A 16,811-nucleotide genomic window follows, 5' to 3' on the forward strand; every position below is an offset into this window, starting at 1 on the left:
ATGGATATCCAGTTCTCCAAACACCATTTATAGAAGAGGCTGCTCTGTCCCAGTTGCTTTGGCTTGCCTGCCTTATCAAAGATCAATTGTCTGTAGATGGGAGGGTCTACTTCTGAACACTCAATTCTATTCCATTGGTCAGTATATCTGTCCTTACTCCAGTACCATGCTGTTTTGAGCACTGTAGCTTTGTAATATGTTTCAAAGTCAGATAGTGTGAGACCTCCCACTTCGTTCCTCTTTCTCAAGATATTTTTAGCTATTTGGGGCACCTTGCCTTTCCAAATAAATTTGGTTATTGGTTTTACTATTTCTGTAAAATAAGTTTTAGTTGGTATTGCATTGAATCTGTAAATCAGTTTAGGTAAAATTGCCATCTTAACTATATTTACTCTTCCAATCTATGAACATGGTATGTTCTTCCACTTTTTTTTAGGTCCTGTTAAATTTCTTTTAGCAGCTTGTTATAGTTTTCTGTGTAAAGGTCTTTTGTGTCCTTGGTTAAGTTTATTCCTAAATACTTGATTCCTTTGGTTGTTATTGTAAATGGAATTTTTTCTTGATTTCCTCCTCTTGTTGCACTTTACCTGTGTATAATAACACTACAGATTTTTGCATGTTGATCTTGTAGCCTGCCACTTCACTGTACTCATTGACTAGCTCTAGTAGCTTTGCTGTAGATTTTTCTGGATTTTCTACATATAGAATCATGTCATCTGCAAATAGTGAAAGTTTTACTTCTTCCTCTCCAATTTGTATGACTTTTATTTATTTTTCTTGCCTAATTGCTCTAGCTAGCACTTCCAGCACAATGTTTAATAACAGTGGTGATAGTGGGCATCTTTGTCTTGTTCCTGATCTTAGAGGGAAAGCTTTCAGTCTCTCCCCGATGAGTATGATGCTAGCTGTGGGTTTTTCATATATCACCATTATCATATTGAAAAAGTTCCCTTCTATTCCTATCCTTTGAAATGTTTTCATCAGGAAAGGATGTTGAATTTTGTCAAATGCCTTTTATGCATCAATTGATCATGTGGCTCTCTGCTTTGATTTATTGATGTGGTGTATTACATTAATTGATTTTCTTGTGTTGAACCAGCCTTGAATACCTGGAATAAATCCCACCTGGTTGTGGTGTTTAATTCTTTTAATGTGCTGCTGGATTTGATTTGCAAGTATTTTTTTTTTGAGGATTTTTGCATCTATATTCATTAAAGAGATTGGTCTGTAATTTTCTTTTTTTGTAGTATCTTTGTTTGATTTTGGTATTAGGATGATGTTAGCTTCATAGAATGAGTTAGGTAGCTTTCCCTCTTCAATTTTTTTGAAGAGTTTGAGCAGGATGGGTACTAATGCTTGGTAGAATTCACATGTGAAGCCATCTGGTCCTGGGCTTTTCCTTTTTGGGAGCTTTTTGATGACTGACTCAATATCTTTACTTGTGATTGGTTTGTTGAGGTCATCTATTTCTTCTTGAGTCAATGTTGGTTGTTTATGTTTTTCTAGGAAGTTGTCCATTTCATCTAAGTTGTCTAGTTTATTAGCATATAGTTGCTCATAGTATCTTCTCATTATCTCCTTAATTTCTGCAGGGTCAGTAGTTGTGTCTCCTTTCCCATTTCTGATTGTGTTTGTTTGCATCCTCTCTCTCTCTCTCTCTTTTTTTTTTTTTTTTTTTTTTGTTAGCCTAGCCAGCAGTCCACCAATTTTATTGATTTTCTCAAAGACCCAACTTCTGGTTCTGTTGATTCTCTTTATTGTTTTCCTGTTCTCAAATTCATATATTTCTGCTCTAATCTTTGTTATTTCTTCCCTTCTGTTTGCTTTGTGGTTAGTTTGCAGTTCTTTCTCTAATTCCTCCAGGTGAACAGTTAATTCTTCAATTTTTTTCTCTTTCTTCTCTTTTAATATAAGCACTTAGGGCAATAAATTTCCCTCTCAGCACCACCTTTGCTGCATCCCATAAGTTTTGATATGCTGTGTTTTCATTGTCATTTGCCTTGCAGTATTTACTAATTTCTCTTGCAATTTCTTCCTTTACCCACTGATTTTCTAAATGGGTGTTGTTTAGTCTCCATATGTTTGTGAATTTTATGACCTTCTGTCTTTTATTTATTTCCAACTTCATTTCATTATGGTCTGAGAAAGTGTTTCATATAATATCAATATTTTTTAATTTTTTGAGACTTGCTTTGTGACCCAACATGTGGTTTATCCTAGAAAATGTTCCATGAGCACTTGAGAAAAAAGTATATCCTGCTGTTGTTGAATGTAGTGTTCTATAAATGTCTGTCAAGTCTAGTTCATTTATCATAAAATTCAACATCTCCATTTCTTTATTGATCCTCTGTCTAAATATTCTATCCATTGATGGGAGTGGTGTATTGAAATCTCCAACTATTATTGTAGAGGTGTCTACTTTTCCTTTCAGTGATCTCAGTGTTTGCCTTACGCATTTTGGGGCATTCTAGCTTGGTGCATAAATATTTATGTTTGTTATGTTTTCTTGGTGAATTGACCCTTTTATTAATATATAGTGTTCTTCTTTGTCTCTTTTAATTGTTTTACTTTTGAAGTCTAATTTGTCTGATATTAATATAGCTACTCCCACATTATTCTGGTTGTTGTTTGCATGAAATATCTTTTTCCAACCTTTCACTTTCAGCCTATTTTTGTCCTTGTTTCTAAGGTGAGTTTCTTGTAGACAGCACATACATGGGTCCTGTTTTTCAATACATTCTACCAGTCTGTGTCTTTTTATTGGGGAGTTTAATCCATTAACATTTAGTGTTATTACTGTAAGGGCAATACTTTCTTCTACCATTTTGTCTTTTGGATTTTATATGTCATATCTTATTTTTTCCTCTCTTTCCTTTTACCTTTCCTGATAATCTTCATTTCTGCACTCTTCTCCAATTCTCTGTCTCCTGTCTCTTCCCATCAGCCTGTAGCACTCCCTTTAGTATTTCTTGTAGTGCTGGTCTCTTATTCACAAACTCTCTCAGTGTTAATTTGACTTTCAGATTTTGTTTTCTTTGTACATGAAATGATGCACTTTATGTTTGTTCAGCTCATTTCAAGGAGGACAAGGCTGGGTACTGGTGCTCAAGTTCAAATATGTCAAGGGCATTAGGAAGACTAAATGTTAGAGAGAGTTTAAGTTAAAACACACTGAAGGGCATTCTTGAAAGAAATCTTTCTCCTTTGCTCTGAGATTTACTCTTCATTTTTATACTTTCCACCATTACCCTGGCCTGGAATGACCACCACATCTCCTCCTGAAGTCCCATGGCTGCTTATTGGACATCTTTTCAATGCCCTTGTCACCTCAAAAGTCCATGTGTCTGAGATATGGCCCACTTTTTTTCTTTTCTAAAACCATTTTATTTTGATAAACTGTGAATATCAGTAGGTTTATTCTTCTCCACCTCTGCCTTGACCTGCATAGCTATGGCCATCTACAAGTCTTCTCACATGACAGCCACCAATCCTGATGACTCTTACCTGATGGCTTTGTTTTTTTGTTTGTTTGTTTGCATCCATCTTTTATCTCTGTCATTTCTTCAACTGATGTCTCATGATAAATTTCACCTTGTTTGTCTTCTTCTTGAGCCTCAATCTGTCTACCACTATGGATATATTAATTTTCTGGATTGACACATGCTACACCTTCAATGGCTCATGTTCAGGAAAGAACAGAAACCTGAACTGAGGGTTTCCCAAGTCTGGGAACTCTCTCAGTTCAATCATATCTACTATTTCTCAACCAACTAACTTACTCAAATTTCCACAGATAACAGTGTCAACACTTCTTCCTTTGGCCCTTAGCTTGTCTATCTCCTGACAGAAATGACCCTTCTGAGTCTTCTTTATCTATATTCTAACCTTTCTTTAAGGCCCAATCACATGTTTTCTCTGCATATGGCCACCTCTGACCACAGAGTCATTCTCCTTTCCTACACTCCTCAGACTCTTCTATTCTTACCACTGATACAGCCCTAGGTGGCTGTTTTCCCAATAGAATATAAGCTCCTAAAAAACAGAAACTTGGTCATAAATCTGTTTATTCCTCAGATATGAAATGTGCTTTGTATACACAGACATTCAACAAATACTTATCGATGACCAATATGTTTTAAGGAAAAATGGTAAAATATAATCTTATTTCAAATATCCTTCATGTATGACATGTATGGGTTGAACATATTTTCTAAGCTATTGTGGCATCTCAACATCATTTTAGACTATTTAATGGGAAAGTAAAGTCCATTCAGAGAAAAATAATACTTTCAAAATACTTCCATCTAGAAGGCAACCTGACAACTCCATGATTGTTGTTCTTATTAAGAACACCAATAACACCTTGTTGCCAAACTTAGTGTGTACTTTTCTTGCCCTCACCTTACTTCTTTGATATGCTTCCCCCTAGTGAGTATAGTTCCATCTTGATATTTTTCTTTAACAGTAACCTTCTTGGTTCTCTTCTTGCTTTTCAAATCATTTCTATTTCCTTGGTCTCTTTTGCAAACTCCTTCATTTATAGGGCATCCTATAATTATTACTATACCTCAGGGATCTGTCTTCTAAATCCTTCCCCTGACATCCTACACTATCTCCTTGGGGAATTTGATAAAAGCACAGGGATACAGCGTACACCTGGTGGTAGTCAAAGTTCATCATTATAGACAACAGATTCCACAGATTCCTCCTAGTTAGTTTACCCAAAAGGTATTTACTGAAAGATATATGTAGCTTTCAGACTCTTGGAGAGGGTTGAGAAACATTCATAGCTGATCTTTCAGGACTAAAAGTCAGCACCCACTTTGTCAAGTGAGCTGTGCCTCTGCAGTGATGGATGGGCTGCCCCAGCTGTTATCCACCCCAGCAGAATGGATTCTCCATATCCAGCCTCTTCTTGGGAAAATCAGTTCTGGGTCATGGTATCTCATGGGTGTATTTGATTAGCAGAACTTAAATCACACTTATGCACCTGGGAGATTTTTTTTTTTTTTTTTTTTAGTTCATGGTTACAAAAAGAGAATTTACACTGCACAACAGTATCAATATCAGAAATGACCCCAAATCTATATATTTTCTCAAAACATACTGCATGGCTTTGTGCTTCATAAGACAACTCATTTGAACACCCTAGAGTCATTTTAAACTTGTCCATTTTAATGCCAATATTAACATGTCCACCACAGAAACATATGCTGGTGTTTAGAGCCCAAATTGTTGGTGAATGGGCCTGTTATGCATATCCAGTGGGCAGGACTAACATTCTGGAATCAGACTCAATTCCACCTAGTCACTCATGCAATTTTGATGCTAAATCATATTTTGTGGGCATCCAAGAATGTCTCAGAGATCTAATAATCTTCTTCCGCATAAACATTGCTCCACTTCAGGTTCAGTCCTAGCCTGCCTTACAGAACTGAAGTCTCATCACTCTCTGTTCTTTTCCCCACCTCTAGAGCACAATCCCCCATGCTGCAAGAAGTTGCTTTACAATGTGCCAATCTGATCCTATCACCAATTTGCTCAAAATTTTTTAACAGAGCTCCCATTGCCCAGAGGACAAAATCTAAAACATGTGCATGGAATTCAGGAATCACTTTACCTGAACCCAGACATTTCCCATCATAAAGTATATAGGGCATCAATACTAAAGATTGCAATTTTCTAAACACAATCTGTCCCTTTTTGAGTAGCTGTCTGCCTGGGATACTCTCCCTCAATCTTACTTCTGTCAGATGCATACTCAACTTATAAATGTATGCATAAATCTCTTTAGGTTTAGGTTGATTAGGTTAGCAATCAACATAATCCTAGAATCTGGGTAAAATATTTCTGATTTCTCCCATAGTTGGTAGATTAATCACTCTCATACCTCCTCATTGCCTTCTTTTTCCTCAGAATATTATAAAGATTGAGATTTGGATACCTCAGGGAGATTCAAATCACAAGTTCAAATCAACTTGCATTTTTGTTTTGTTTTGGTTTTGGCTTTTGTTTTTCTTATTAGAGAAGTTGCATTTTTATACAAGAATCTTGCATAAAATAGTGTTCCATGTTCCCATATACCACCCTATTGTTACAGTGCATGGAAGAACATTTTTATAATTGTCATATTAACTATAGTTCATTTACAATAGGTTTCACTATTTGTGTTGCATACTCCTATGCTTTTTTAAAAGTTTTATTCAAGATAACATATATACAACCTAAATTTAACCATGTGCAGATATATATTTCAGTGTTGTTAATTGCATTCATAATGTGCTATCATAACCCATTCATTACCAAAATTACAATCAATAGAAATATAAATTCTGTGTAGTAATCATTAATTTCTCTTTCTGTACCCCCACCCTATCCCCTGGTAACCTGTATTCTAGACTCTGACTGTATGAATTTGCTTATCCCAGTTATGTCAAATTACTAAGGTCATACAATATGTGTCCTTTTGTGTCTGGCTTATTTCACTCAACATGATGTCTTCAAGGTTCATCCATGTTATTGCATGTATCAGGACTTCATTCCCTTTTACAGTTGAAACATATTTCATTTTGTGTATATACAATGTTTTATTTATCTATTCATTAGTTGATGGACACTTGGGTTGCTTCCACTTTTTGGCAATTGTGAATAATGTCACTATAAACATTGGTATGCAAATATCTGTTGGAGTACCTGCTTTAAAATTTTGGGGGTATATACCTAGGAAGTGGGATCAGTGGTTTGTATGGTAATTCTATACTTTCTGAGGAACCACCAAACTGTCTTCCACAGAGGCATGACCATTTAGCATACTCACCAACAATAAATGAGTGCTCCTATTTCTCCATATCTTCTCCAGTCTTGTCCTCTGTTGATGTTTTCTGGATTTGTATCTCTTTTCTTTAGGATGGGCCATCATTTCCAGTTTCTTTATTTATCTTGTAATCTTTGTTGTACCCTGTACATTTTAACATTTTAAAGGGTTAACTCTAGGATTTAGTCCCTGGGTTATCCCTTAAGTTGGTATCCAGCTAGGGATATGACTGAGATTTTCTTGAATGCCACTAGCTAATCAAAACAAAGGCAAAAAGCATCCTTTACTCTTTGAAAATTGGCTCTGCTTTGACTGGTGGTCTCTTTCAGAGCTGAGCCCTCATATCAAACAGGTCAGCCCAAGAAAAAAGGGAAGTGCAGGGTCATCTCTCTTTTATCTGAAACTGCTTGGAGCAGTAGCTGGGGAGCCTGCCTCTTTTCCTGGGACTGTGCCCAATAGAAACCCCAGGATTTCCCAGTTTTCAGCCCACAAGTGTTTGAGTGAATTCTGTCTTTTCCCCTTTAACAGAACCCCCACCTCCACTCTCCCCCTCCCCACCACCACCCCCAGGTGCTCTGTCCAGTAACTCACTGCAGGCTGTCCTTTGACCCAGGCCTTTTCAATTTAACTGTTTTTCACACCATCCCAGTTGTCTGCCTGCATCTTCTCTGCCTCAGGTCAAACCCTAGATGAAGACAGGGTGAGAAACAATCCCTAGCTCATCCTCAATAGCCTTGATAGATTGGCACACCTCGATATGCACACAGGGACCACTCTGCTCCCTCCAGAATAGAGCCAGGGACCAATATTGGCTTAAGCTGTTCCATCCTGTGTTTTGAAAGGGGTATGGAAAAGGCAATTAAGGCACAGGGATCATCTTGTTTGGCTTTTCTTTTCTTTATAAGAGAAGTTGTAAGTTTACAGAGCAATCATGCATAAAATATAGGATTCCCATATACCACCCTATTATTAGCACCTTATATTGGTGCGGAATATTTGTTGCAATTGATGACCTATGTTTAGATGTGTATTTACTAACAGTAGTCCACAACTTAGCTTAGGGTTCACTGTTTATGTAGTGTTGTTCTATAGATTTTTAAAAAATATTTTATTCTGTTACCATACATACAATCTAATATTTTTGTTTTTTAATCACATTCACATATATATTTCAGTGTTGTTAAGTACATTCACAATGTTGTGCTACCATCACCTCCATCCATTACCAAAACACTTCTGTCATTCCAAACAGGAACCTATACATTTTAAGCCTTAACAGCCAATTTCATATCCCCACCTAATTCCTGATCACCTATATTCTAGATTCTGACTCCGTGAGTTTGCTTATTCTGATTATTTCAAATCAGTACGATCACACAATATTTGTCCTTTTGTGTCTGGTTTATTTCATCCAACATGATGACTTCAAGGGTCATCCTTGCTGTTGCATGTATCAGAACTTCATTCCTTTTTATGGCTGAATAATATTCCATTGTATGTATATGCCACATTTTGTTTATCCATTCATCAGTTGATGGGTACTTGGGTTGCTTCCATCATTTGAAAATTGTGAATAATGCCACTAAAAACCTTGGAGTGCAAATATCTGTTCCACACTTGGCTTTCAATTCTTTTGGACATATACCTAGTAGTGGGATTTCTGGGTCATATGGTAATTCTATACGTAGCTTTCTGAGGAGCCACCAAAATGTCTTAGACAGTGGCTGCACCATTTTCATTGCCACTAGCAATGACTGAGTGTTTCTATTCTTTGCACCCTCTCCAACATTTATTTTCTGTTTTTTTTTTTTTTAAACAGCCATTCCATTGGATGTGAAATGGTATCTCTTGTGGTTTTAATTTTTATTTCTCTGATGGATAATGATGTTAAGCAATTTTTCATATGATTTTTAGGTAATTTGTTTATCTTCTTTGGAGAGATGTGTATTCAAATCTTTTTCTGATTTTTAAACTGGATTGTTTGTCTTTTGTTAAGTAGAAGGATTTCTTTATCTGTTCTAGACATTAAACATATGTGGTTTCCAAATATGTTCTTCCACTGTGTAGGTTGTTCTTTTACTTTCATGATAAAGTCTTTTGAGGCACAGACATTTTTAAATTCAATGAGGTCCCATTTATCCATTTTTTTCTTTTGTTGCTTGTGCTTTTGGTCTAAAGTCTAAGAAATCATTACCAATCACAAGGTCTTGAAGATGTTTCTCTATGTTTTCTTTTAGGAGTCTGATTATCCTGACCCTTCTATGTAGGTCTCTCATCAATTTGAATTTATTTTTGTGTAAGATGTGAGGTAGCTCTTCCAAATATATTTGATGACTGGAATTTCAGTTTTGGCCAAGAATGTTGTTTGAATTTTGATTAAGATTGCAGGGACTGTATAAATTGCTTTGGGTAGGATTGACATTTTAAGGATGTTTCGTTCCTTCCATTTATTTAGTTCTTCTTTGATTTCCTTTAGCAATGTTTTGTAGTTGTCTATGTACAAATCCTTTGCATCCTTGATTAGATTTCTTTCTAGATATTTCATTCTTTTATTTGCTATTATGAGTTGATTTTTTTCCTGAATTCTTCTTCTGATTGTTCATTACCTGTGTATATAAACACTATGGATTTTTGGAAATTGATTGCTTCCCTTACCACTTTGCTGAATTCATTTATTAGCACTTAGAACTTTGTCATAGATTTTGGAGGATTTTCTGAATATAGAATGATGTTATCTGCAAACAGAGAAGGTTTTATTTTTTATAGTTTGTTTGCCTTTTATTTCTTTATCTTGCCTTGTTGCTCTGGCATAGAACAATGTTGAATCACAATGGGGATGCTGGGCATCGTTGCATAGTTCCAAATCTTAGAAGATAAGCTTCCAGTCTTTCACATTAAGTAGGATATTAGCTGTGAGATTTTCAAACATGCCCTTTACCATGTGTGCTATGTTCTTTGATGCAATCTTGTGGGGGCAGACATATTGGTGTTGATTGGGTTGGAATCATTGGATTAGGTTGTTTCCATGTAGATGTGACCCACCCAACTGTTGGTAATAACTTTTGTTAGATTATTTCCATGGAGACGTGGCCTCACCCATTCAGCATGGGTCTTAATGAAATCACTGGAGCCCTATAAAAGCTCAGACAGAAGGAGCTTGGTGCTGCAGCTTAGAGAGACATTTTGGAAATGGCCATTGAAAGCAAGCTTTTGCTGATGTTTTGGAGATACTGGCCCAGAGTTTGCTCTGGAAAAGCTAAGAGAGGACAAACACCCCAAGAGCAGTATTTTGAAAAACACACAGGAGCTGAGAGGGAGCTGGAACACAATCCAGGATCAGCAGACACTAGCCATGTGCCTTCCCAGGTAACAGAGGTTTTCCAGATGCCACTGGCCTTCCTTCAGTGAAGGTATACTCATGTTGGTACCTTAATTTAGACATTTTCAGGGTCTTCAGACTGCAGATTTGTAACCAAATAACACCCCCTTATAAAGTCAATCCATTTCTGGTATTTTGCATAATGGCAGCATTAGCAAACTGGAACACCATGTCAAGGAAATTTCCTTCTATTCCTGGTGTTCTAAGGGTTTTTAATCAGTTGTGCTAAATTTGGTCAAATGCGTTTTCCACATCAGTTGTGATGATTATGTGTTTCTCCCCTTTCATTGTATTAATGTGGAGTGTTACATTAATTGATCTCATGTTGAACCAACTTTACCTACCAAGGATAAGGTACACTTATCCTGGACATGCCAAAAGTTTTCTTCAACTGACATTGATAAATTTCAGGGATTGATATTGAAACCAAGGCAGCTGGTTTACAATGATGACAAAGAAGTTCTCAAATTGGAAAGAATGTCTGTGTATGCCTGAAGGCAACTTTTCCCAACCCAAGTGACTCACCATGGCCCTCAAGGCCTCATCTGAACTTACTTCATTCTTTCCAAACACAGTAAAGCTGTCATGCCCTTTCCATGTATGCTCAGAACATGAATGTTAAGCAAAATCTCAACAAATGTTGCCCAAAGTGTGCCTGTGCTCACTCAAGTCCTTGCAATAGAGATGGTCTCATAGCTACCCCACTTAAAAATGAAAACTACCAACTCGTATTGTTTTTTAGCAAATCTGTGAATAGAAGGGCCATTTTCTGCCTTGAATTTTTTACTTTCATGTCTTTAAGAAGGATAAGTACACATTATGTGTATATACCACATTTTATTTATCCACTCATCTGTTGAAGGACATTTGGGTTGTTTCCATCTCTTGGCAATTGTGAATAATGCTGCTATGAACATTGGGGTGCAGATATCTATTTGCATCACTGCTTTCAGATCTTCTGGGTATATAACGAGATGTGCAATTCCTGGATTGAAGGGTAACTCTATATCTAGTTTTCTAAGGAACTGCCAGACTGTCTTCCAGAGTGGCTGAACCATTATACAGTCCCACCAACAATGAATAAGAGTTCCAATTTCTCCAAATCCTCTCCAGCATTTGTAGTTTCCTGTTTGTTTAATGGCAGCCATTCTAATTGGTGTGAGGTGGTATCTCGTAGTCTTAATTTGCATCTCTCTAATAGCTACTGAAGTTGAACATTTTTCCATGTGTTTCTTGGCCATTTGTATTTCCCCCTCAGAGAACTGTCTCTTCATATCTTTTGCCTATTTTATAATTGGGCTATCTGTACTATTGTCATTGAGTTGCAGGATATCTTTATATATGCAAGATATCAGTCTTTTGTCAGATACATGGTTTCCAAAATTTTTCCCATTAAGTTGGCTGGCTCTTCACCTTTTTGACAAATTCCTTTGAGGTACAGAAATTTCTAAGCTTGAGGAGTTCCTATTTATGTACTTTTTCCTTTGTTGCTTGTGCTTTGGGTGTAAGGTCTAGGAAGTGGCCTCCTAATACAAGGTCTTGAAGATGTCTCCTTACATTATCTTCCAGGAGTTTTATGGAACTGTCTTTTAAATTGAGGTCTTTGATCCACTCTGAGTTAATTTTTGTGTAGGGTGTGAGGTAGGAGTCCTCTTTCATTCTTTTGGATATGGATATCCAACTCTCCCAGCCCCATTTGTTGAAAAGACTGTTATGTCCCAGTTCAGTGGCTTTGGGGGCCTTATCAAAGATCAGTCAGCCATAGATCTGGGAGTCTATCTCCTAATTCTCAATTTGATTCCATTCATCGCTATATCTATCTTTGTGCCAGTACCATGGTGTTTTGACTACTGTGGCTTTATAGTAAGCTTCAAAGTCAGGGAGTATAAGTCCTCCCACTTTGTTTTTCTTTTTCAGAGAGTTTTTAACAATTCAAAGCATCTTCCCTTTCCAAATAAATTTGATAACTAGCTTTTCCAAGTCTGCAAAGTAGGTTGTTGGAATTTTGATTGGGATTGCACTGAATCTGTAGATGAGTTTGGATAGAATTGACACTTTAACGACATTTAGCCTTCCTATCCATGAACATGGAATATTTTTCCATCTTTTAAAGTCCCTTTCTATTTCTTTTAGTAGAGTTATTTAGTTTTCTTTGTATAGGTCTTTTACATCTTTAGTTAAGTTTATTCCTAGGTACTTGATTTGTTCAGTTGCTATTGAAAATGGTATCCTTTTCTTGAGTGTCCTTTCACTTCTTTCATTTCTAGCACATAGAAACATTACTGACTTATGTGCATTAATCTTGTATCCTGCTACTTTGCTAAATTTCTTTATTAGCTCCAGTAGCTGTATCACTGATTTCTCAGGGTTTTCCAGATGTAAGATCACATCATCTGCAAAGAATGACAGTTTTACTTCTTCCTTTCCAATTCAGATGCCTTTTATTTCTTTGTCTTGCCGGATTGCCCTGGCTAGCACTTCCAGCACAATGTTGAATAACAATGGTGATAGCGGGCATCCTTGTCTTGTTCCTGATCTTAGAGGGAAGGCTTTCAGTCTCTCACCATTGAGTACTATGCTGACTGTGGGTTTTTCATATATGCTCTTTATCATATTGAGGAAGTTTTCTTCAATTCCTACCTTTTGAAGTGTTTTTATTAAAAAGTGATATTGGATTTTGTCAAATGCTTTTTCAGCATCTATTGAGATGATCATTTGTTTTTTCTCTTTTGATTTGTTAATGTGTTGTATTACATTGATTGATTTTCTTATGTTGATCCATCCTAGCATGCCTGGAATGAACCCCACTTGGTCATGGTGTATGATTTTTTTAATATGTCTTTTGATTCGATTTGCAAGTATTTTGTTGAGAATTTTTGCATCTATATTCATTGGGGAGATTGTCCTGTAGTGTTTCTTTTTTTGTGGCATCTTTGCCTGGTTTTGGTATTAGCTTGATGACAGCTTCATAAAATATGTTAGGTAGTGTTCCATTTTCTGCAATGTTTTGAAAGAGTTTAAGTAAGAATGGTGTCAGTTCTTTTTGGAAAGTTTGGCAGAAATCCCCTTTGAAGTCATCTGGCCCTGGGAATTTATTTGTGGGAAGTGTTTTGATAACTGATTGGATCTCTTTGCTTGTGACTGGTTGGTTGAGGTCTTCTATTTCTTCTCTGGTGAGTCTAGGTTGTTCATATATTTCCAGGAAATTGTCCATTTCCTCTACATTATCCAGGTTGTTGGCATACAGTTGTTCATAGTATCCTCTTATAATTTTTTTAATTTCTCTGGGATCCACAGTAATGTCACCTTTCTCATTCATTATTTTGTTTATATGGGTCCTCTCTCTTTTTTATTTCGTCAGTCTAGCTAGGAGCTTGTCAATCTTTTTGCTCTCAAACAATGAACTCTTGGTGTTATTTATTCTCTCTATTTTTTCTTGTTGTTGTTGTTCTCTGTGTTATTTATTTCTACTTTAATTCTTGTTACTTCTTTTCTTCTACTTAGTTTAGGATTAGTTTGCTGTTCATTTTCTAGCTTCTTCAGTTGATTCATTAGTTATGATTTTAGCTTTTTCTTCCTTTTTGATGTATGTGTTTAGTGCTATAAACTTCCCCCTCAGTACTGCTTTTGCTGCATCCCATAGGTTTTTTTTTTTAATCATCATTTTATTGAGATATATTCACATACCACGCAGTCATACAAAACAAATTGTACTTTTGATTCTTTACAGTACCATTACATAGTTGTACATTCATTACCTAAATCAATCCCTGACACCTTCATTAGCACACACACAAAAATAACAAGAATAATAATTAGAGTGAAAAAGAGCAATTGAAGTAAAAAAGAACACTGGGTACCTTTGTCTGTTTGTTTCCTTCCCCTACTTTTCTACACATCCATCCATAAACTAGACAAAGTGGAGTGTGGTCCTTATGGCATTCCCAATCCCATTGTCACCCCTCATAAGCTATATTTTTATACAACTGTCTTCGAGATTCATGGGTTCTGGGTTGTAGTTTGATAGTTTCAGGTATCCACCACCAGCTACCCCAATTCTTTAGAACCTAAAAAGGGTTGTCTAAAGTGTGCGTAAGAGTGCCCACCAGAGTGACCTCTTGGCTCGTTTTGGAATCTCTCTGCCACTGAAGCTTATTTCATTTCCTTTCACATCCCCCTTTTGGTCAAGAAGATGTTCTCCGTCCCACGATGCCAGGTCTACATTCCTCCCCGGGAGTCATATTCCACGTTGCCAGGGAGATTCACTCCCCTGGGTGTCTGATCCCACGTAGGGGGGAGGGCGGTGATTTCACCTTTCAAGTTGGCTTAGCCAGAGAGAGAGGGCCACATCTGAGCAACAAAGAGGCATTCAGGAGGAGACTCTTAGGCACAAATATAGGGAGGCCTAGCCTCTCCTTTGCAGCAACCATCTTCCCAAGGGTAAAACTTATGGTAGAGGGCTCAACCCATCAAACCACCAGTCCCCTATGTCTGTGGTCATGTTAGCAACCATGGAGGTGGGGTAGGCGAATACCCCTGCATTCTCCACAGGCTCCTCAAGGGGGCACTACATCTTTTTTTTTTCCTTGTTTTTCTTTTTTTTTTTTTTTTAACTTTCCCTTCTTTTTTAAATCAACTGTATGAAAAAAAAAGTTAAAAAGAAAACAAACATACAATAAAAGAACATTTCAAAGAGACCATAACAAGGGAGTAAGAAAAAGACAACTAACCTAAGATAACTGCTTAACTTCCAACATGTTCCTACTTTACCCCAAGAAAGTTACATAATATAGCAACATTTCAGTGAACTTGTTCCTACTACATCCATCAGAAATTAACAGACCATAGTCATTTCTGGGCATCCCCAGAAAGTTAAATAGCTTATCTGTTCTTCTTGGATTATTGTTCCCCCTTCCTTAATTGCTCTCTACTGCTAGTTCCCCTACATTCTACATTATAAACCATTTGTTTTACATTTTTCAAAGTTCACATTAGTGGTAGCATATAATATTTCTCTTTTTGTGCCTGGCTTATTTCGCTCAGCGTTATGTCTTCAAGGTTCATCCATGTTGTCATATGTTTCACCAGATCGTTCCTTCTTACTGCCGCGTAGTATTCCATCGTGTGTATATACCACATTTTCTTTATCCACTCATCTGTTGAAGGACATTTGGGTTGTTTCCATCTCTTGGCAATTGTGAATAATGCTGCTATGAACATTGGCGTGCAGATATCTGTTCGTGTCACTGCTTTCCGATCTTCCGGGTATATACCGAGAAGTGCAATCGGTGGATCGAATGGTAGCTCTATATCTAGTTTTCTAAGGAACTGCCAGACTGACTTCCAGAGTGGCTGAACCATTATACAGTCCCACCAACAATGAATAAGAGTTCCAATTTCTCCACATCCCCTCCAGCATTTGTAGTTTCCTGTTTGTTTAATGGCAGCCATTCTAACCGGTGTTAGATGGTATCTCCTTGTGGTCTTAATTTGCATCTCTCTAATAGCTAGTGAAGCTGAACATTTTTTCATGTGTTTCTTGGCCATTTGTATTTCCTCTTCAGAGAACTGTCTTTTCATATCTTTTGCCCATTTTATAATTGGGCTGTCTGTACTATTGTCATTGAGTTGTAGGATTTCTTTGTATATGCAAGATATCAGTCTTTTGTCAGATACATGGTTTCCAAAAATTTTTTCCCATTGAGTTGGCTGCCTCTTTACCTTTTTGAGAAATTCCTTTGAGGTGCAGAAACTTCTAAGCTTGAGGAGTTCCCATTTATCTATTTTCTCTTTTGTTGCTTGTGCTTTGGGTGTAAAGTCTAGGAAGTGGCCGCCTAATACAAGGTCTTGAAGATGTTTTCCTACATTATCTTCTAGGAGTTTTATGGTACTTTCTTTTATATTGAGATCTTTGGTCCATTTTGAGTTAATTTTTTTGTAGGGGGTGAAGTAGGGGTCCTCTTTCATTCTTTTGGATATGGATATCCAACTCTCCCAGCCCCATTTGTTGAAAAGACCATTATGACTCAGTTCAGTGACTTTGGGGGCCTTATCAAAGATCAGTCGGCCATAGATCTGAGGGTCTATCTCTGAATTCTCAATTTGATTCCATTGATCTATATGTCTATCTTTGTGCCAGTACCATGCTGTTTTGGCAACTGTGGCTTTATAATAAGCTTCAAAGTCAGGGAGCGTAAGTCTTCCACTTCGTTTTTCTTTTTTAAAGTGTCTTTAGCAATTCGAGGCATCTTCCCTTTCCAAATAAATTTGATAACTAGCTTTTCCAAGTCTGCAAAGTAGGTTGTTGGAATTTTGATTGGGATTGCATTGAATCTGTAGATGAGTTTGGGTAGAATTGACATCTTAATGACATTTAGCCTTCCTATCCATGAACATGGAATATTTTTCCATCTTTTAAGGTCCCCTTCTATTTCTTTTAGTAGAGTTATGTAGTTTTCTTTGTATAGGTCTTTTACATCTTTGGTTAAGTTTATTGCTAGGTACTTGATTTTTTTAGTTGTTATTGAAAATGGTATCTTTTTCTTGAGTGTCTCTTCAGTTTGTTCATTTCTAGCATATAGAAACATTACTGACTTATGTGCATTAATCTTGTATCCC

Source organism: Choloepus didactylus, chromosome 3, assembly GCF_015220235.1.
Source record: "Choloepus didactylus isolate mChoDid1 chromosome 3, mChoDid1.pri, whole genome shotgun sequence".
In the NCBI taxonomy this organism is placed as follows: Eukaryota; Metazoa; Chordata; class Mammalia; order Pilosa; family Megalonychidae; genus Choloepus; species Choloepus didactylus.